Raw genomic sequence first — 13,238 nt, forward strand, 5'->3', positions numbered from 1 at the left:
CCCCGCACCCTACGCCACCGCTGTATCTATGTTACATTACGCCCGCCCGACTCACTACCAAATCATTTTGCTTCCTCACTCACGTTATTCATCCTTTATTTAGGACTCCGCTATTTCCATAGACCATAACTCCCACATACAAAGATCAATAAGAACGCAAAACAAACATATTTAGGAAGAACAAACACAGAATCGGTATGTAGGTTCGTTTTAAAAACACACGACTCAGTATTTCAAGCCATATCCGCCGTAACAAAGATTCCGAAACTAACTTCCACTAGCATTGTGTAAGGCACCTGAAAACCGCGAGCGCAGTTTCGAAACAAGCATTGCACAATTTTAAACAAAGGTATAGACGGGACGAGGCGGCATTACCATAAACTGCGACTCGGCGGGGGCGCAAAATTGCTTTTTTGAACTTCCACAATGTTACCACTATTAGGAGTTAAGAAAAAGTTGAATAAAGGTGGCGAAGAGACGGCACGCGGCTGTGACGCCGTAATCACATTCCGGCCCCAAGTTGTGTTAGTCGATGCAGAACGAATTCACCTCCACCTGTTTACAAAGCTTGCGTGCAACTTTGCCACTCGAAACGCAAGATAAGTATTTACGTAACTCACTGTGACTCCCACCAATGTGCTTTTTAGCAATTCTACGACTCTGTAATACTTAAGGCAGTAGATATGAACCCGCTTGCTTGCTGATGCCAGACCATCTGAAATAAAATTGTTTCAAATGGCTACTTAGTGAATTCTACTTTCTAGAATTCTTTCTTTATTATTATTTAATACGAGTATAGTAAGTTTAAGGATATTTTAAAGGGATTTCTTTTATTTTTATGGTTTAATCTAACGGCCTTCAAATGTAAATAATTTTTTACTACAAGAGTCTAAAATATTGATAGAAAAATAAACAATTTTATATTGTAAAAATGCCTTAATGACTAGTACGTATTCGCAGTTAGAAACTAAAGTGAGCTTACCTATAAAGGCCGGATCCACACAGTTCCGTTCCACTTTATGTAGTGCGTGAACATATTTTATCTGTTCCCTATACTTTAGTAGGGCCGGCAATTATCAGCGGCGTGTTCCACGGTCATAACAAAGACCCTTAGTTACATTCTATCGGGTAAATGCTGATAAAAATCCGCTTACATTATTACAAGCACGGTAATTAAAGTTTCAACAAATCACCGCCGTCTACCTATCATTTACTATCTTCAATGGATAATATATGATTATTTTTCACGCTATGCTACAAGCTTGGATTTTTTTTTAATATTTGCGGAAATGTAATTTGCCTTTTATAACGTCTCGAGTCTTTTGTATAAAGTTTTTTTAAGTAAACTAGTTGTCTAAAAATGTTGTCTTAACGGACACAATTCTTGCAAAAGAAAATATGCTTAAGAATAAAAATAACGAAATATTTAAGCGTAAGATAAGACGGTCAAGAGATTAAGTCCGATTTTTCGTTTCCCCTAAAATGATTCAAACAATTTACCGCCTTAATTTGAGATTAGAAAATATCCGTTACATTTTATGTTCATTAGTGTTGAAACACAAACCGGCATCTTGGCCTTGCAATTAGGGGAAATAATAATTTGCACAGTAAATATCAGGATTTGCCAATAACTATATAGAATTTGTTGGAAACGTCGTTTGTATTAAGTGGACTATTACCGTAATTGCTTTACGGCACTGCTTGGTAATAATTGAGTCGGGATTGTCATTACGACTCTATAGGGAGTTGAGACAATGACGTTCAATAATTGTATACAATCCAACTTTTTATTTATGACTATTATGAAATTAGTTTTAATAACTAACCAGTTGTTAACAAATAATACTGGCGGTTTTAAATAAAAAAGGTTGTAATACGGAAGAATAATTACAATTAGGCTTCCGACAATACATTTCCGAGAATTTTTTATATCCTATACACTTTTTTAAAGTCATCACATTTCACCACAAAAAGAATGAGGTTAAGAAAAATTAACCTGTGCTATTGATTAGTTTCCTTAATATTCGACAACACTATATTTTTTCAATAATATTTTTAGTATACGAGAATGTGTAACACGTATGTAAGATAAGGATATTTATTCAGTGTGTAAGCGGTGAACAAATTGTTTGCTCTGAAGCTCTCTTTACCTGCGGCTCGGAGTTTTCATAACGTACGTAGCCGCGGGCGCGTCGGCGACAATTTGTAAGGCGCGGCTCACGGCTGAGGATTTGCTGACGTGCTTGTAAACATATTTTTCCTTTACGAGACGAGGGCGAGACGGGTAACGTCTCGCCGCCTGGCTTGTCTTTTAAACTCGCTCGGATGCCGTATTATTATAATTCTCAGTTGCTTACCGCTTTACGGAAGAGGAACGAATTTTTAAAACTATATTTTAAAATGCGCGCTACATGCTACGGATGTTTTTCGCATGACATTTATTTTGTACATTTGGTAATAATAATATTAAACGAAATCATAGTAAATTATTTAATTAGTACTGACTAATGTCGTTTTCGTTACAATGATATTTAGTTGGCCCTTAATATCTTTTACTTTGAGAAAATTTGAAACTGTTTCATGCATCTTGATCTTGCATATTTCATTCAAATGCAATTCTATTTTTCATCGAAAATGTCGTCGTTATCGACAAATCGTGTACAATGTAAAATTGTTAGAATCGGAGCATGTATAAATTGCGAACTTGTCGAGTTATACGTGTTTGTAACCCGAGGCATTGTGAGATGCAACAAGAGACTCTACATGTGTAAACATGTTACATTATGTCATATTTACCTGCATACATCGTTACCGGCATGTTTATTCTAACATACAACAGGATAAATATTGTCTTAGTTTAATACTATTTAAGGAAGCAAAAAAAATATGTTCTAATACCTCGTTACAGTTTGATCCTCGAAATATGTATTAATTAGCGAGGTTTTTACTAATTTATTTCAAATGAAAGAGGAACTTAAGACGATAGAAGTATCAACAACAATTTGTAATACAGAAATTCACAAAAATGATTGGACCATTGAAACTTTTATTTCATTGTTATGTCTACGGTATCCGATGTTTCCCTTCATTAGTTATTTACTACGTTTAAGGCTGCCTTTATTCTCTCATCTCGAGATCAACAATGGACTCGCCGAATTTACATATGTGTAGGGAAATACTTCAGGGGAAAAATTACTTACCTACTTGGCGAATTGTTAGCAATATTCACAAGTTTTTACGATGTTTGCTTCTCGCTCCCCCAGCGAGGGATCACGTGAATTTGTCGCATCTGCGTACCGCGTGAGCGGTCATATTTTATCTTTTGAAATATTTTAACGTTAAAATATATTTAAACGGAATGTACAATGAATTTCTTGAAGCTCTTTCTTAGTATTCTCTTGTTCACGAACTTTTATCGTGTAAGGTTTTATTTTTAGATTGCACTATAAAATTTTACATTAAACGTATTTTCTGAAAATATTTAAAAAAAAGACAAATTTGATATATGAATTGGAGCTATTTTATAAATAAAATTCTGAAATTGAATTAAGCTGTCTGATATCAATGTTACCATGATTTTACATTGAATATTATCTTGAAGTGAAAAAAAATGTTTCGTAACGAGGTGTTAATTAGAAGGACAAAGCTAATGGCTATAATATAGCGTAGTCGCTTTCCGTTACGGAGTTTCCGTTTCCGGTACAAAGGCAACGTTATATATAATCCTGCTCCCAATTATGTATAGCGTTAGAGACGTTTTGACTATAGTTGTTGATATGTCTGTAGGTCTAATACTATTAATATTCTGTTATTTAAGAAAAATATTAATGTAGGTAATGTAAGCAAATGTATGTAAATATATCAGTATAAAGCAAGTCTACAAGCATTTTTTTCGGCAGACATCTTTCGAGGAGCATCATTAAGGCAGTCGAGGGCAAAGCGGAGAGGTGCTCTTGTATAGGGTGATAAGGGCACATTCATAACTGCGTAATACGTGTTCTATACACACCGCAAAAAAGCGTTGCGTGTTCACCGCCTTAGACAACGGAAACAAAGGCACGTACAAGCCATTCACTGGTAATTCGACGTTCAACAATACTTATTCAATGTCGCTGTGATATTATACCAGATTTATAACGTGTCTATTGATTCACCAAGTCGTATTCATGTCAGTGTTGCTAGTATACTTCAAATATTTACGATACATGTCTCCTTGTCTAATATGTTTGTCCGATGTTTATTTAACTATAGTTAATCTTTGAATCGATTATCTGCGACGCAATTCGTACAATTTGCACACATTTTAATGTCAAAGGTATCCAAACGTCATAATTAAAATACCTCTTGCCTTGCTTGCTAAGTAATACTAGTCCGAATATTTTTCTTGCAATATTATTAAAAACTGTATGAATATCTCAACGTTTATTTATGTTATATTCTACAAAGCTCAGAGTAACAGGAATGTTTGGTTGCTATCGTAATGTGTGCTCACATTCGCGTATTAGAGATATCTCGCAGCAGCGAGCGTCAAAGGCACCGTGACATAGACATCAATCCGAATCAGAACATTATCGTAAATGTTAATGACGACGACAATTAACATGAAGGCTTTATCGGCTTTTCCCAACGCATGCCCCCAATCTAGCCTCCCGACCGATTTGTCCCTCTATAAACTCCTTCCAATCGAAACGCTTTAATTAAAATAGTTACACGAGAAAAATACTACAACTAAGAATTTATTTGTTGGATACCTTCGACTACTTTGTTCGTTACTCTACTTCATTCCTCTTTTTACATACTTTAATGTTTATCTCGAATAAAATTTCATCCACCCACTCTGTTGAAGTAATAAAAATATTATTGCGTTTTTATTCATATGGCAGATCAAACTATACTGAGGTCTGTCAATAATGCAATATTTTTATACCTACAATAGTAGATCTAGGGCAAAAAATTCCCGGTATAATTCTAATGTAATTTATAATAAAGTTTCATAAATATATTTCAGTTTAAGCGAGAATATTAAAAAAAAAATTCTATCCAACGTCGAGAGTAATTTTTAATTATTTTGAAGCTCACAAGTAATCTCTCCAGCCGCGCGGCTCACAGACCGCGTCCCGTCACTCGCTTAGCGACAAATGAAAAAAGAAATCACAATAACTTACCTAGCGTAACATTGTGAGATATTTCATTACAACGCCGTAGTTCTTATAAAAATCTAAAATGCATTTTTATTCTGCATCGCTTTTCACGTAAGCCTGAGTGTTTGCAAACTATAAATTTTATGCACTACCAGCTCTTACCGACCAGTGTTGCACCGATTTATTTTAATAGTGTACTTTAATAAAAAAAATCTTTTGCCATGTAATTTATAATTGTGAAAAATACACTGAACTGGACTTTAAATGAAAAATGGATTAATATAATAAGGAATAACATTGACACGACGTAAACCTCTTTATATCAAAGGACATTTTCATATCCTCTCATAAAATAATAAGAAATGCTATTAAAATAATATCAAAAGAAGAAATAATGGAGTCAAGATAATGATATTACAGTCGAGCCGATATAAGGCAAAGTTTTGAGCAAAGGAAATGAATAGTTCGCTTGAGCGGAGGAGGGACCTATAATATACAAAGCGGCGACCACTCCAGAGACAATGGCCGGAGTGACTTTCAGTATTAATGATGCGCCGAGAATGCACACAGCGCCTGCCGAGTTTCAAAAGCCTGCCATTGATACTCATTAACTATTGATTCATAAGTAATACCCTTTTACCGTTACCGGCTCGACCGGGCCGGACAACTTTCAAATATAAAAGTGGAGTACGGAACAAATTTTAAAACGTCCACATTTTAAAGCATTGCAACTAGCTTTTTAAATTATTTACCGAACTTTAAAACTTCTCTTTCAATAATACATTTCACTTTTCATTTGATTTTAAATCACTTAAGTTAAAGTTACATTTAATGTTAAAATGTTCATTTGCATCAATGATTTCGTTCATCAGATTTCAAATAGATTAACATTGTGTTAATCTTTAAAAGGATTGATTTTACAGTAGAGCAGTACAATACCCGGGCGTCGCTTTTAGGTTTATTGTTCTAACATCTGTTGGAATATGCAAAGTCGGACTCATAAAACAACGGTTCGACCCGCGATTACTTTGAGCAGTTAACTCTCCCTTACACTCATCTTTATTGTCGACCTACCTGGAAAATTGTAATCAGACGCAATAACAACTGATTGCCCGTATCGACGATATAATTGCTTTGTTTTCTGGTTTACTTATCAAGTACCATCTTTGTAAAAAGAACATTTTCCATTATAAAATACAAATTCAAATCGATAGGATTAGATTATTTTCAATAGCATTTGCAGGAGCGATAAAGTCTATCCAAAATGTTGGAATGGCTCAGTAAAGCCTAGCTGAAACTATTTCAATATATCTCCCGTCTACACTTTACGAACACCGTTCTCCACTGATCAATGATTCTGGAACACCTGGTGCCTTGCATGCGTGTCCAGTTAACGGTTTCGATTCCGACACTGCGGAACTATTGCTTTGAAAATATCTGTTCCCATTTCAAAATCATTTGTTACACACAGTTGTAAATCTTCACGAACAATGGCTACGTTTAATATGAAGCTTACATTTACATACATCTATTGTACTGTATGAATGGTTCTTTTCATTATTAATTCGAGTCAACACTATACAGCATTACAATAAAAATATAAATAAAATGAATGTTCAATTTTAATGTTAGCAGATATGTCATATTTTTATCGTGCTCATCGTTCGCCGTAACCGAATGTGACGTCATCCGCATTGTTGATCGCGATCCTCATCCGGCGAGCGACGCGTAATCGCGCTGCGCAAATACATTCTGCACTTATTGTGCGCCACTCGTATCAGGTGGCTTGTGTGCTCAAGCCCTGCGAGAACAAAGCGGCATATGTTACGTTACTCTGTATAGAATCGACTTAAAAAGCCGCCCTAGCTTTTCAATAAAAGCTCTGTGTCGTTGTTTTGTATAGGCAGTTTTCCAGGGAAAAAAGTAATATGTGAAATGATAAACTGTTTCGAGCGATATTAACTTTATTTTGCCTCTTTTTAGTTTCACTAAATACTCGTCTATTAAAGTATGAGTATAATAGATAATGTAAATTTTGATGTTAATGTAATATTTTTCTTACCTCTTTTTTTAATTTTGATAGTTAATTACAACATGGAAACGGGCAAGTAAACACTTTTTTCAAAAGTTCCCAATTCCCCGAGCGTATGCGAGTGTATAAACAATATTGCCGAAATAATCACGAAAACTGTTGTGTAGTGTTCAGCAAACAAGCGTACTCTGGCAATAAAGGCATGGCCCGGTACGAGACCGGTCACTCGAGAACTACCGAGGACAGCTCGAAATGCGAACCTACAACTCGACACGGACAACTTTGAGATGGCTCTTTTTCGATTGCAAACTTTTGTATTTCAGATGCAATAGTAAATATTTAGTTTTCTCGCTGCGGTCTTCGTAACAAGTGAACCGCGATGTACGTGATAAAGACGTTTTGGTTCCCAATCTGCGCGGGTCCGCAGCACGGCGCGCGGCGTGCATTGTAATGCCTCTTCCACCCACACCCTTGTACTGCATGCGCCTCCCACGCAATTAAAACTATTACATTATCGGAATTCACTTTATTGCTAGAAATTTTCAGAAACACAATCTTACTAATTTCATAAATGCGAAAATTTAGATACATGGATGGTTTGTTAGAATTTGTAGCCTAAACTACTGAAACTACTGAACTAAAGAAATTTTGCATAGATACAGGGGATAGCCAGGAAGAACAAGTAGGCCATTAACTGTTTTTTTTAAATACCCAGAATCAGTCGCGGGCGTAAACTAGTAAGTTGTATATGAAATAAAATCCCTACGTCTACAGACTTTTTAATTTTGACTAACATTATTAATTTCATTTTTCTCGTAAAACATCACAGCACTTAGTTATTTATAAACAGGGAAGCCTTGTACAATAGTTTGTGTAACAAGAGTATTCAACACTGTCCTCTAACAAATCCCAGTGGGCGCGCGGCCAGCACGTCTTCTTGAAAGGATTACATCACTCGCGTGATCCATCTGTTATGAAGGATGACTACAGCAATGACCGAATAAAATATTGTATACTTGAGGTGGGATCGTGGTAAAGCGCTAATTTATACATCATAAAAAAGTAGTAACTCTTCAAAGTTAAAAGATAGGGACACAAAATAAATCAATTTTTGAAGTCTAAAATATTCCGATCTTAATGTTTTGCCTCGATTTCGAACATATCTTAATGCAAGTTTAATTGTATCAAATCTGTTTTAATCGACCTATTTTATGTAGATTATAATGCTTAACCTTAATTAACAACACAGGTATCTAAATATAATATTATCTTCGATTACATTCATTCACAGCTACCCACATGTTCGTTCACATGTAATGTGATAACACGCATTGCTGCACTGATTGGTGCGATTGCTCTATCTACAGCTTTACCTGGCTATTGTTTTGCGAGCTTCGAATTCAATTAACAGTAGTGTTCGATATTTATACTAGAAACATAGAGAGCCACTATTAATCTGATTCATTCGAATAAAATATTCGTGACTGTTAAGAATATTCTTAATTAATATTGGCTTGCGTATAAACTGTAATTATTTATGTTATACAATATACTCTTTGTTACAGTAAAATAAGCTATATGTTTGTTCTTTTTTATTAAAAAATTAATCATAATATTTTTAAAATTAATCAACCAAAGGACGTCATTATTTTGTGACATCATAAATAAAACATATTTAATCTAAATTTATTACGAAATACGATCATAAATGACGTTATCGCCAAATACAATAGTGCGATGAGTTCGGGTGTCATTTTACTGCAAATGCCGACATTAAAAATAATGCGCACACAATGTCTCGCGGCTCTACGCCGAGAAGTAACAATCGCGCACCGAATTGTGTCGTAAAATGACGCACTTGCGAATAAAAAGAACAAATTCTTATTAAAGTAAATATTTATGGCATCAACCGATTGGACGAGGGTTGTCTGTGATAAATCGCTCCACCGCTAGTGGCACCGTTCAAGAACATTTCTCTTACTTATCGTTTTTATAAATTTCCATTTACTTTATACACGAAAATTTTCATTCACTCTATTTTCTCTTAAAGTAAGGCGTACCGAAGTTTTTTGCCTTCGATTTTATCTCACATTTGTAGCGAATGTAACTGAATAAGATTTAAGTTTGATAATTTAAAAGTTGAATAGGTCGACGCACAAAGTAGCGAGCCAATTGTGTTTCTACTTTATTTACCTGAGAGTAGACAATAAGAGTGTCTCCACACAATCAGCCCGACGAGAAAGTTGATTGTTTGTGTTCCATTCAACTTCACAATAGAGAAAATGAAGAGAGCCAATTCTTTTTGCGATAGCTTTTATCCGCCATTTTCTTCGCTTGCCGAAAGTTTGCATTTAGATTTTACCTCTTTGCGAGTGCATTAGACACTCGGCATATATTTACTTGGGATTAAGAACTCGTTGTAATTCCTTAAGGAAAAAAATAAGGTAAAACGTTTGTTGAAGCTTTATACCAAACAAAGAGGCTTTGTGTTTTATTTTTCATCTTTGGGATAACGGTATAGGTCACAGAAGGAGGACTAATGTTTGTTGTAATAAACAGTCACTTAGTATCATAAAGTTCTCATGATTTTGATGTTAAATATTCAAGATCTCGTTTGGTTTTGATGATAAGGTTATAATTATGTAAGTGGTTATTAAGTAAAAAATAAATTGATTACAACCTATGTACAAATAACTAGATCTTCACGCGCGGCTTCTACCGCATGACATTATAAAACCATTATTTTATTTTTTACATTTGTGAACTTCTCAATTGCAAATGTCAAAATTCAATTGCACAAATGACAACCATGGCAACCTTGATTCTTTAATGTTAGCAGCTTTTAGTTTATGGTCCCTTTTCCACATGAAGGTATTTTTCCAATATATTTACGAGTACCGCCTAAGGTTAATAGCGTGATAGATAGAATACATAGCCTAAAGCGTGTCGTAATTGTAGAGCTTTTTATTAAAGAAATTATTATTTAAAAACATAACACGCCACGAAGTAGTGTGTGTACGCTTTATTTTATTAGTATAGAACTATAGATAGAGCATGTCAAAACATCACTTAGGATACATTCAACATTTGCAGAATCATCGTCTTTAAGATATCCATCCAATGTTTTGTTAATGAACATTGTCAGCATGAGAGTTGGGAAATAAAAGTTTCATTAACTATAACGTCAGATGGGACAATTCCCGAGCATCTCTTAATTATAGCGCTGCGTATTACAATAATGAAGCGAAACAATAACAAAAGTTCGGACCTCGAGCAGCCAATGGACAACTTCACCGCTGCTCCACTGAGTGCTCACTTCTAATGAAAACTTGCTTGTTATCGTGAATATAAAACATCATTATATTACACAAAATGCAACGAAATGCTGCTGAGTACCATTAAGCGAATGTCGTTCGTATTATTAATAAAGATAAAAAATTTATGCAAGATTTAAACGCTTTTATACATATACGTGACAAAATTGAAATGTGTTACATAGAAAAATATATCGAAATTCTCGACGTCACGAATTCGAGGCCTAGGGCTGTATAAAGTCGGTTATCGACGCCTACAATAAGTCGCGTTTTATACGGTTATTATAGCATCATAAACGCCACCGGCCGGTGTTTCATACAGTGCCGGGCATATTATACTGCCTGTGGCCCCAATAGTAGAGCTGCTGGGGGGCAGGGGTCCGAAGGGAGGGGTTCGCCGCCCACTGTCAACGCCACGTGCCGCCCGACAGATGTGTCGAGATATCCGATATCGGGACACACATTCATAATCTTTGTCTGAACCTTTCGCTTCTTATATTAAAATAACGAGTACCAACATCACAGGTGCGAACTGAATTTAAATGAAATTGGGATAACATTTCATATCTTAGATGGTTAGAATACTGAAATATGTTAAAAGTAAATCAGAATTTCACTCTTAATTTAAGACGAATTCTTATAAATTCATTTATCTATACTATTATAATAAAGCGCAAACACACACTTCTTTGTTGCCTAAGATGTCAGCAATTACAGCATATTATTTAATAATTCTTTCTTTAATGAAAAGCCCTACTCTTACGTCACGCTTTAGGCTATAAATTTTCACGCCATTAAACTTTGGGGGTAAATATTTTGGATAAAAGCCCTAATGTGGGAAACAGACCATAAGTTGCTGCCAACATCAAGGAATCAAGGAAGCAAGATTGCCAAGGTTTGTGATGTCATGTCATTTTGACATTTGCAATTGATAATTTTACAAATGTAAACAATAAAATAAAATTTTCATAATTTCATGCGGATGAAGTCGCATGGGAACTGCTAGTTTGATATAAAGACTAATTACATTGATATGTTTATTTATTATTTAACGTTATAATAAACTGTCTCAAAACAAATGCTATCTCAATAATTCGTTTTGTTCTCAGTAGAAACCATTACAATATACAAAAGAGTAACCTTGTGTCTTACATTTTTCTGACAATATCGTAGATATGTGATACAAAAATATCATGTATATCAATGTCTGTCCATTCTTTCGTGACTATAATGGATGTAATGTGAGCTGTTAGTATAACAATCATGTTCGCAAAATCCTTTTCATACTATTAGTTTGTTTATCTAACCTATTGTACGTAACGCAGAGGAATTAATCGAATACACTCCATTTATTTAGAGTGGACGAACAAAGGGAACGTGAAACCTAAAACTTTTTACGTTGGCGGTGACAATGCTATTTCTCTGAGTTCTTTTAACATTTTATTTGTAACTTTAGAGTATGTTTACAAGTTTTTGATAACCAAATTGTGTCTAATACATTGACGAGATTTTATAGGTCGATTTGAATTATCTAATTCAAGTGATTATTATTTAGAATGTTTTTTTTTCTCATATATTTGTATTTTAGCGACTATACGAATTTAGATTGTTATCTTTTATCTACACGCTGTATAAAGAATACGTAAAATATTTGCCAACCATGCTCAATATCACACTAAAACAAAGTTAAGTACCTCCCTTAGAAACCATACTGTGTGTAGAGTGAAGTTTATATTTTAATTTGGAACGATACATTTTGTAGTTTGAATACATTTATATTTACCGTAATTAAACCGAGGTTTAATAAACCAACATAAAGTAGATGTATACGTAGAAAAGGGTCAGGTTTACCTATAGTGGGCCCTTATTTACCTTTTCAGGGTCAGACTATCTCTATTTCGACTCCCACGTAAGGTCCGACGAAGCGTGTATACCAAATGCGTCCCAGTTTTCTCGAACAGGTCGGCTTGTTTGGTTAGGTTTGTTAGAAGAGATAAATTAAGGTGACAAATTATACATAAATTATTGGAAATCAATACTTCGTTATACATTAAACCTATTACTTTCCTATTATTCATGCTTTAACAAATGTTTTAGTGACTTTCCAAATATTATGTACCTAATGTAGTTAGTTCTCCTTACTAATGTTATAAATACAAAATTTTAGATAGATGGATGGATATTTGTTAGAGTTTGTAGCTTAAACCGCCGAATGGATCGTGATGAAATAACATAAATCAGTGTTGCCTTGATAACTTAACTAGGATTCCTGTTTTTAGTAGCCAAGGACTTTCCTTACAAAGTGATAAATTTTTGGTGAGATACAAAAAGAAAAGAAAAGAGAAAATAATGAACATAGTTTGGAAACACGTATGCTACATATTAAGTTTTTTTTTAATTCTTGGCTGACGGGGTAACAGGCTGAAGATTGTATAAGCTTCTGAATAATGTTGTTTGTTATATGGGTTGAATAAAGCGTACGTATATTTCTTAATCATTAGGCAGACAAACACTCATCGCCTTCAATTGTTTCTAACTTTACAGAAAGTTCGTTCTCGTCATGTCATTACGCGATACCGGGGGAGGCGTCATCTAACTTCAGAGATTTATCACGTGACATATCGTTAACTTAAGAGTAACTTGTTTTACTAAATTCAATTGTCACATTTTCACTTTTAACTAGTTATTTCTCGAGACATCCTTCTGATGAGTCTAATTCTAGAATAAAATACAGTCTATGTTACTCAGTGA

General features: G+C 34.6%; 1 protein-coding gene across 3 annotated transcripts in view; it reads left to right on the forward strand.

Annotated features, from left to right (window-relative positions):
- LOC106109455 (RNA-binding protein Musashi homolog Rbp6) overlaps window positions 1–13,238 on the forward strand; it is a 228,009-nt gene that overhangs the window by 185,579 nt on the left and 29,192 nt on the right. The window lies entirely within an intron of this gene.

This window comes from Papilio polytes, unplaced genomic scaffold (assembly GCF_000836215.1).
Source record: "Papilio polytes unplaced genomic scaffold, Ppol_1.0 DF821289.1, whole genome shotgun sequence".
Taxonomy (NCBI): domain Eukaryota; kingdom Metazoa; phylum Arthropoda; class Insecta; order Lepidoptera; family Papilionidae; genus Papilio; species Papilio polytes.